This window comes from Montipora capricornis, chromosome 4 (genome assembly GCF_036669925.1).
Source record: "Montipora capricornis isolate CH-2021 chromosome 4, ASM3666992v2, whole genome shotgun sequence".
NCBI classification, from domain to species: Eukaryota; Metazoa; Cnidaria; class Anthozoa; order Scleractinia; family Acroporidae; genus Montipora; species Montipora capricornis.
The window spans coordinates 49,672,932-49,682,931 of NC_090886.1; the positions used below are offsets into that span (position 1 = coordinate 49,672,932).

General features: G+C 40.3%; 1 pseudogene; it reads right to left on the reverse strand.

The window, feature by feature from the left end:
• The window catches only part of LOC138046801 (uncharacterized), a 16,147-nt pseudogene that overhangs the window by 1,531 nt on the left and 4,616 nt on the right, over positions 1–10,000 (reverse strand).

Sequence of the window (10,000 nt, forward strand, 5' to 3'; positions counted from 1 at the left end):
AGACGAAGCTGTAATAGTTGCCTGTACCTTTAGCTCTGTTGTTTAGCCCCTACGTTTTGAGGGAAGAGTCCTTTAATGTTTCCAGCGGGATAATAACGAGCAACAACGTAGGTCTGCTTTGATATTCCTGATCCTTTGGACACTTGCGCTACACCCACGGCTGATGTAGATTTCCAAACGACCTATAATAGCCGTGTAGGAGAACAAACAGGCCTTTTCAGCTGTATGAAGCCACTCAGAAATAAAATCAACTATATAGAATTACAAGCCAACGGCGAAGACAAATTCGCTTTGTAAGAGCTGACATGGCGAATGGATGAACTGATGAACTGAATACATACTTAGATTGTCTGTGGTTTTAGACCTCGATAATGTGCTTGGATTACCTGTGGTTACTAGGTTCAGTTCAAACACGAAAAGAAAGATGAACCGGCAAAAACGAAGTCCAAGAGGGTAATAAATAGCTAAGGATTGGTCCTCCTTCAAAAACATGACAGCTCACAGTAGATGCCAATCACATCGGTAGATGTAATATCTGCTTGATATTCTAAGGAACGAGTCCACACCTTCGTGCATATTACACTCAGGCTTAGACCCCATCCAGACTATGTGTCAGGGAACGGGCACTAGTACCTTTTTTGTTGGTGCCCGAGCATGCAAATATTTAAACACCGTGCCCGGGTACTGGCACTAGCTCGAATGGTAGGCACTCGGGGGCAACCCTTTTCAGGAACGGGAACTTGTCCAAACACACTTTCGTCAGTTCCCACGCCTTTTCCCATGCTTCCCTGCGATGCGGTCACTATAATGGTGGTTTGCACCGACATATATATTTTTAGTCTTAGATTTTTAAGCCTTAGATTCATTAATTGTAATTCTTATCCAACTTGTAAATAGTCTTAATTGTTATAATAGTTAATTTATTCTTTGTAAATAATTACCCAATTCAGCCTACTGGCTGCTTTATTGTCAATAAACTGTCAACTGTCAAACTGAATTGCACATGGCAAACACATATTCCGAGCTTCGAACGATATGTTGGGCACCACTGAAGTGCCAGTGTGAACATAGTCGTTCCATGCAGGAAACGTCCATTTTTGTGTCCACGCACGGTGCCATACAACGGGCACTGATTGCATGACATGTTAACAATCTTGCAACGCGGAAGTCAATGTAATTTAAAATGCACTACCTGTGTAAAGTGTCCTGTTTGGGGTGTGAATCCAGGGTTGTCATAGTCATACAATGGTTCTTCGTTATCATACCTGAAAATACATATGGGTTATTGACCAAGCGAGAGGTCAAGATGGCTGGATGATGGCCAAGTTCATTATTCGCGTGTTTATGGACCGAGACGAAGTTGAGGTTGGGTCTAGCCGGTTCGACGTTAGAGCCGTAGATCTAGATGGGTGGTAAAGACACAGGACGACACAGGACGACACAGGAGTTTGAGTACAGGTAAGCGCATAGTACAATTCTTCGTGTATGAATACAGAAACCGATAAGATGATAACAAACATTAAGAAGATGTAAGTATGAAACAGAAAAATATATATCCATAAAAACTGAAAATGGAGAATCACCTTATTTATCTATGTTAGATTTAATTGTGTCTGTATAATGAAGTTCACGTGTATGTGTATGTTAAAATAAAGTTTGCTCCAAATATCGCCAATTTAACCGAGGCAAAAATGGGTTAAACCTAAGACTGGATATGACCTAAAATACACACAGAGTTTTTTTTTTTTTTTTCAAGAAATCTTTCTTTCTCATGTCTTCAAAATTCAAAACTCGTGGCCGTGTATTTGTCAACTTGTACCAGTCAGAGAGAATCATGTCGAGCAGATAAGGGAAATGCTGAAGTCATCATTCCTTCTGTACTCTCCTGCAAGGACGGTTTTTATGAGATAAATCAACTTACCATCCTTTCATTGCATCCGTACAATCTACATCATTGTTCCCCTGAAACCACGCGAGGTTTTCGCCCTCTTTCAACTGAGCGAGGCTTGGGTCATGTTGAAATTGGCCGGTCGCTGCCAAATTGTTAGCCCACACCTGAGCATGCGCGACTAATGTATCATTCCAGATCAAAGGATTTGCACCATGGATAGTCCGTCTATCGTTGTGTTCTTTAAGGCAATCATTTTCTGAAAATTCAGAAAGGAACGGTGAGAGATGTTTACTTATGAAAAAATGTTATCAATTAAAATAATGGCTTACCAGCTGGAGTTGGAGTAGGAGAGGTCATTGTGGTTTGAACGGTTGTACTTGATTCTGCTGTGGTTACAGGGTGGAGGGTGGTGGTCAGTCCGCCTGTAGTTACGGGGCTGGATGTGGTAACTGGTCCGGCTGTAGTTTGAGGGTTAGATGTGGTGCTTGGTTGGCCAGTGGTAGTAGATTTGGATGTCGTACTTGGATTAGCTGTGGTTGCAGGGCTTGATGATGTATCTGGTTTCGCTGTTGTTGTAAGGTTGGATGTTGTGCTTGGTTTGCTTGGAGTTGCAGGGCTGGATGTTGTGCTTGGTGTGCCTGTAGTTGTAGGGTTGGAAGTTGTGCCTGGGCTGCCTGTGGTTGTAGGGTTGGATGTTGTGCTTGGTTTTCCTGTGGTTGAGGGATTGGTTGTTGTGCTTGGTTTGCCTGTAGTTGCAGGGCTGGATGTTGTGCTTGGTGTGCCTGTGGTTGTAGGGTTGGAAGTGGTGCTTGAACTGCCTGTGGTTGTAGGGTTGGAAGTGGTGCTTGAACTGCCTGTGGTTATAGGGTTGGATGTTGTGCTTGGTTTCCCTGTGGTTGATGGATTGGTGGATGGAACAGATGTACTTGAAGGTGGTGAAGTTGTAGTTGACTCTATATAGGCAACAACACTTTTTTATTACAACTATGCCATCCTTTAAAGTGCCCATAACCCCAAAATATTTTTTTCGCTAAAATGAATCTTTGCACCTGTTCGAAACGCATTGCGGCCATTTTTTCATTTTTCTAACAAATCCTGCCATTTTATAGGCTTCGAAAGTTGCAAAAATCCAAGCATCTTTTGTTCACGACCGAGTCAGAAGGGGAGTGGGTCTACTCCTGCTTTGACGTCACATACTGATTTACATTGCATTAACTCTTTGTAAAAATGCACGCAAAGTAGATTGTGATGTCAAAGCAGGAATAAACCCACTCCCCTTCTGGCTCGGTCGTGAACAAAGATGCTCGCAACTTTCGAAGCCTATAAAATGGCAGGATTTGTTAGAAAAAGGAAAAAATGGCGGCAATGCGTTTCGAACAGGTGCAAAGATTCATTTTAGCGAAAAAAACATTTTGGGGTTAGGTGCACTTTAATATTTCAGTCCTTGCAGTATGTTTTATGATGTCACTTTAGTGTTAGTATAATTCCCTTACGAACGGCCAATAATTAACAATTATTCCATGAGCGTGCGCTGGATATGAGATGGAAAATAGCCAACGAAGCGCTTATGCTGAGTTGGCTATAAGTGTTGCAGGTAAAATCCGGTCTCAAGTTGAATCCGTTTTAACCTAGGTTAAATCGGGGATCCTAATTTTACTTCCGTGCATACGGAACCTTCGCCCACCCGCCGTGCGCGAGGCAGTCAAGACTGTGCTATCCTGTCAATCTTTTGCCCTTTCACCGGAAACGGTGCATTACTGTGCGTAAATGACGTTGTTAATTGTCGACCTACCCAGTCGAAAGGACGCTATCAAAGTCTTTTTTTCGCGAAGTTAACACAAAAGTGTTATTGGCTTGCCAATAAAATTTTATGCATCTCAATAATTAAAATTTATATTGCACGCATAATTATGCACTCAGCAAAGTGCGACGTGGTCATTCCTGGGGAGGAGCAATTATCAAGTATCCCCTATAGGGAATTTGTTACATTCCGAGAAAGCGCAATAAATATTCATTCGCTTTTCAAGCTCGACTGATCATAAATAAATATTACATTTTCAATACAGTTTTGATGTCTTCTTAAGGCGCCCGCAAAAGAGGAAACATTGTTGAGAAAACATTGTTTCCCGAAAAGTTTCCTCGGCGTGCAAATGAAGGAGCATTTGCTGAGAAAGAAAAGCTTCCGCAACAAATGTTTCCTGGGATTGCAAACGGGGAAAAGTCTGCTTCTGCAACAATATTTCCGCAACATTGCTTCCGTATGCGTATGCGTTTCCGTATGCGGCGCCTTTACATTCGAAAATACTAGACTGAATTCGTCTTAAAATTGTAAGAAAAAGTACAAATAACAGCCAAACAGCCAAACAGCTAACAATCGCTCGCTAGCAACCCAGTTTTGGAGCCAAAGTTTGTTGACAAAAAAGTTGCCACAAAATCTTTTAAATGGTTTTCTGGCCCGAGTGTATTAAGGCTTGACCAATCTAATTATTATGCATATTTTTATTTGAAGTAAAGCATTTGTCCAATGTCTATGAAACTTAGCAGAAAGTTTTTTATTGGTGCTGTTATCGATTTGCCAAAATATTTTGCTTTTGGTCACGTAACCTTAAAACAACGTTTATATCCTTTATTCAAAAATGGGGAACATTTATACTTCAAAATTTTGAAAACGTTTGGCATTAAAACACGTTAAGTACAACTGTGCCTATCGAATGCCGCCTTTTAATGTGGTACTCCGTTTTTACCTTTTAAGATATTTGGATGTTTATCATGTCACGTGATCTATTTCCCTCAATTGTTCATTGCTCTTAACATGTGGACATGATTAAAAGGCGGCATTACAAAGCCATTATAAGTGGTCAACGAATAAACAATAAACAAGATAGATATAATGTAGCTGAATGTTCCCCATTTTTGAGTGAAGAATATAATAAGTCGATTTCGGGTCACGTGACAAGAATGTAGTACGGGACATTTTCGAAAAATTATAACAATACCGACAACTAACTGCCTGCCAAGTTTCCTAGGCCCTGGACAAATGCTTTCCCTTCAAATAAAAATATGCATAATAATTAGGCTGGTAAAGCCTTAATACACTTGGGGGCCCTTTAATTGCGAACAATTGACGTGACGTCGGATAGCATAGTTTTTCCCGCAGCCTGAATTCTGATTGGTCAATTTAAATTTCATTAGCTCTCGCCATATGCTTGGTACTCCAGATCTACAGTCTTATGTCTTTACCACTACACTACAACGACCGTGAACGTGCTCAACCCAATACAGTTCTTTTCATTGTTGACTTTTGTATAATAAGTCAAGTCTGACCCTATTAGTTCCCTAGGCTTAATTTAGGCTGCAAGAAAAACTTAAATAATTCAACTGAGTCCGTATCCAACCTAGGTAAAATGAGGATCACCAATTTAATCTAGATTGAAACGCATTCAACCTGATAACGGATTTTACCGGCAACATAACCAGTCTCATCCAATAATCGCGAACTGGAATAAGTGTTTTATTCAGAAGGATGTTGCCTCCATTTTTACAAAACCACCGACGCAGTCAGTTTCCATATAAGGTCATTGTGGTATATTTAGTAAATAAACCCCTTCCGGTCGCTGGCATGTCCGCGGCTGATAGATTGCCCGAAAAATGATTTTGGGTTCACGTCTTGTTGTTGTCCTGGCTCCACAGCTATGATGCTGGTAGTAACAGGCCTCCGATTCCGAGAATGCTTATGATTTTTTTTAGGTTTTTTTTTCCTTTTTTTTTTTTCAATCCGACCGACCGACCCAATATCAGGAAAGGCATTCGACGGTTAACGAAAAGAAAAGGGGATGGCCTTATTGAATAAGAAAGAATGTGCAAAGTCTGTATAACAGTTGTTTTCAAGTTGCGGCTATAATTTTTTCTCTCCTTCGAAAACGGTTGTTGGTTTATTTTATAGTTAGTAAACACAGTGTATTAAAAATCTCTACTCTATAAAATGACTGAACTTAAGTTCGTGTAGGATTAAATCTCTAAAGTCTGCTCAGAACTTTCTTAAACTGCAAAGACGTTGGACAGCATATTTTGTTGACTTCTTTGTCCTTTTTAATGCCACTATCACTAGACTCCAAAAAAACGAGTTTGTTTTCTATTCACGTAAAATGAAAACTCTTTTGCTGCCTTTTTTTCCGCTGGCTTTGTTTCTTTTCAATGGAAAAAATCGCTACAGCATTTCGCAGGTCAAATATCCACGCAAACGATGATTATTGCGTGATAACTGTCCTGTGAGTTTTGCACCACGTGACGTAAAATTAGCCAATAAAATCGCGCGAAAATTAACGGGTGGATTATAAGAGCTGATAACCGAGATTGAAGTGAGCCAGTCAGAAAGCTAGAAGTACAATATCCCGGCCGAGATTGAAAATTTATAATTCATGCTAGCCCACGTATAGACTCTTACGAACTCGTGTTCAAACAATAAATGATTTTGCTTGTCATTGCCCGGGCGAAAAGGCTTCGATGTTTAGTTCAACGTTGGTGAACGATATGAACTTTAGATGTGGCAAACGGTTTCCAAGGTATAAACATTTAAGCCGATTCAGCATTTAATGCGACAGATACGTCTTCGAGAGACCGATTAGAGGCACACACTGGCATTGTTGAAAGAGGGCAGGAACCGCCTCGCGCGTTTTTTGAGACCGCGGATGGCAAGCGGAAGAGAACATTTCGAGTGCCCAGGACAATGGTGTCCTCCCAGATTTTTACAGTAATCATCTCTAATGGAGAAAAATATACTTAGCAATGTGAATGTGGTTGTGTGAAGACAAGTTGTTAACAGTTTAAAGGGAAACAACTCACTTCCGGTTGCCGTCCGCGTCTCAAAAACGCGCGTGCTTAATCTCCCTAATGTATTCAACATTCGCGATGATAAAACTGCTGTTTAGTGGATGCTGAAGCAAAGTTCAAATGCTTCAAAACCAATCTAACATCATGCCAACCCCAATTCCAAGAAATTTCAAAACACGTTTGAAAGAGGTTTCATCAAATGGTGTGGGAAAAAAATTGAAGCAAATGCTGAGATAGAAGCCGTTTACTCCCGACTTGCCTTCTTGAGCCTTAGGGGGCTCTTCATATGGCATTGCGTATAAGCATTATTTTTTACTTACTTCTACAGAAGCCACACGATGCTTGACAGTTCAAACCACATGTAAGAATGATAGTAATTTCCTGGGTGACAATAACCCACTGACGCCCAATTCGAGCAGTGGTAGTGCGAGTCTAAATCGATTGACGCATGCTATGTGAAAAGTAAAGTGAAACAAGAGAGTTTGGTGGTGAGATTTTATTTATTCTCGTCGCAAATTTATACTCATTTATCAATGACATCCGTAACAATGCGAAAAGAGAAATGTGGACAGATTACTTCAATGGCAATGCACGCCCCCCCCCCCCCACCCCCCTCCGCCCATCCCTTCCTCCCCCCCTACCAGGCTCGGCCTCAAGCCCACTCCTCTTTCTTCGAGTCTGTAAACTTGCTCATTGCTAAATGGGAGAAAAATACATATATATTGACAAAACATACTGTACTGTTTAAAGATCGACAAGAAGGGGGATTGTACGTCTACCCACCTTCCTCTTGTTATTCATAAAGAAATAATGATAACACAAGTTAACAAAAAACAATAAAATAATAATAATAAATAATAATAATAATAAACATTATAGAGCCCTAACTCCGTATAAGCTGGTTTGCAACCAATCTCTACAGACACATATATAGATAACAATGCTGCAATGTACAATTGCTGGTGTACGAACAAAATGAGCTAATGAGAAATATTTCGTTTTCGTCCACCAACATGGCGTTGATGACGTCACGTGAAAACCACCTATAGCGATGTATAAAAAACGATAGAAAATTCAAGACAAACATGAACATCTTTGGGCCATAAAATGCTCGGTCGGAAAGTAAACATTACAGCCAAATTTGTGATAAGCCCAACTGTTTCTACCTGATATTTACAAAGGAAAATACGTACCACATATTTTACAAGTAAGTGGACAAAAGGCTTTCATCAAATTGAATTTGTAGCTTCCTTCTTCGCAGTACCCTAAATTTCTCCAATGGTAACAACTCTGATGGTCTGCACATCCTTTCTCTGTGAGGTGATACGGAATACATTTGTTTAAAAACCCATTTTAAATAAAAGGTAAAAGCAAAGAAAGGAAAATACAGCTTTTACCATTTTTAAGGTATCGCACGTCCCTACATGAAGAACCCGTCCGAAGACACAACAAAAGCCACTACATGAGTAATCTTTCATTTCACTGTTTTTTCTTTATTTAGAAAGCACATTACGTAATTTAGCCTAGACGTGGCCTAATTTCAAAGGGACCCTACGATCCTGAGAAAAGAAAACAAGCAACATAGCGAGCAACATTATTCAAACTGCTCGATGATCGTTTTCTTCCGATCTCTAGTCTCTATCTTTTAGAAAAACGCGTTGCGTCATATCCATAGTTCAAATGAGACGGATACCTCGCTGTACAGAATATATGAAAGTCATATCATGTGGACTCGGGGGTTCGAATCTCTTTCATGCCTGAAGTGGTCAGGCTGCTTCCGCTTCGCCACTGCTGAAGTAGCGCGCATAACCTGACTGTGACTTGACTTGAGGTAACTCGCAAACAAAAAATTCCAGGAATCGCGGACTTCATAGCTCAGTGGTATAGGCCATTCCGGAATTGCGCAGGGAACTGGGGCGAGTTTCAAGTTGGAACCAATTGATTAATTGACTCCATCACATGAACGATAACATTGACATTGGTCATCTGTCCAAGTTTGATGCTTTTAGGTCGAACAGAGACCAATTGCAAGTTACAGACTTAAAAACATAGTTAAAAATCCATACAAACGTCTCTAGTTTTGAGACTGCGTCCCCCAAAACCTTATATAAACCCTTGAAAATGTTTTGACGATTTCTGTAATCCTTGCATACGGAACCTGCGCCCACAATGCGCACGACAGTGAAAATTGTGCTATCCTGTCTATCATTTTCCCTTTCATCGGAAACAGTGCGGGTGCATTTATGTGCGCAAACGACGTTGTTGTCGATCTACCCTCTCGAAGGGACGCCACCAAAGTCTTTTTTTGCGCAGTCAACACAAACCATTAAATACAGTTTTGACGTCTTCTTACACTTGATTCGAAAATATCATACTGAATTCGTCTTAAAATTGTTAGAAAAAGCACGAATAACAGCCTAAGCACAATCGCTGACGTTCGAATCGCCGCTCGCCGGCAACCCAGTCTTGGTGCCAACGTTAGTTGACAAAAAGCTGCCACAAAATCTTTTAAATGATTTTCTGGCCTTTTAATTGCGAACAATTGACGTGACGTCGGATAGCACAGTTTTTTCCCGCTCGCTGAATTCTGATTGGTCAATTAAATTTAAGTAGCTCCCGCCGTATGCACGGATATTCATAAAATATGCAAACAAAATGATTTTCGTCTCACATATTTCCAAATAGTAAGTCCTTTACAGGATCCAGTTGTCTCAAATCTGATCAATTTTTTTAAGAGTTAAATGGTCTTGGGGACGCAGCCTCAAAATTAAAGACGTTTCAACAGGAAAAGAAAACAAACAGCGGTTACAAACATTTTCATTTTATACTTGACGTTTCGTATGTTGCAGCATACATCATCAGAAGTGAACGGTTAAAACTGTTACAAAGAATTTTAAAAACTAGAGCGAGGAATTGGTGACTAGTTAAAAAGTGTGATAACAAAATCGTAACTTCCGGTAGTCGATTCTTCCGGAAGAAATTAATAAAGAAAAAGCTTCTCACTACCAATGTTTTCATTGAGAGAGGGTTTTAAGTCACTGATTAATAGCGTTTCTTTAATTTTACATTGCATGTCGGACTTTCCAGTTGCGAGGATTTCAAAATGGTCCCATTTGATGTTATGACCGGTAGAAATTGTATGGTCTGCAACAGCAGAGGCGTGGCCGACTTGTGTAAGAGCTTTGAAATGCTCGGACTTCCTGTCATGCAATCTTCTTTTTGTTTTGCCGATGTAGAAGGAATCACAGTCCCAACAACTGGCTTTGTATACTATTTTTG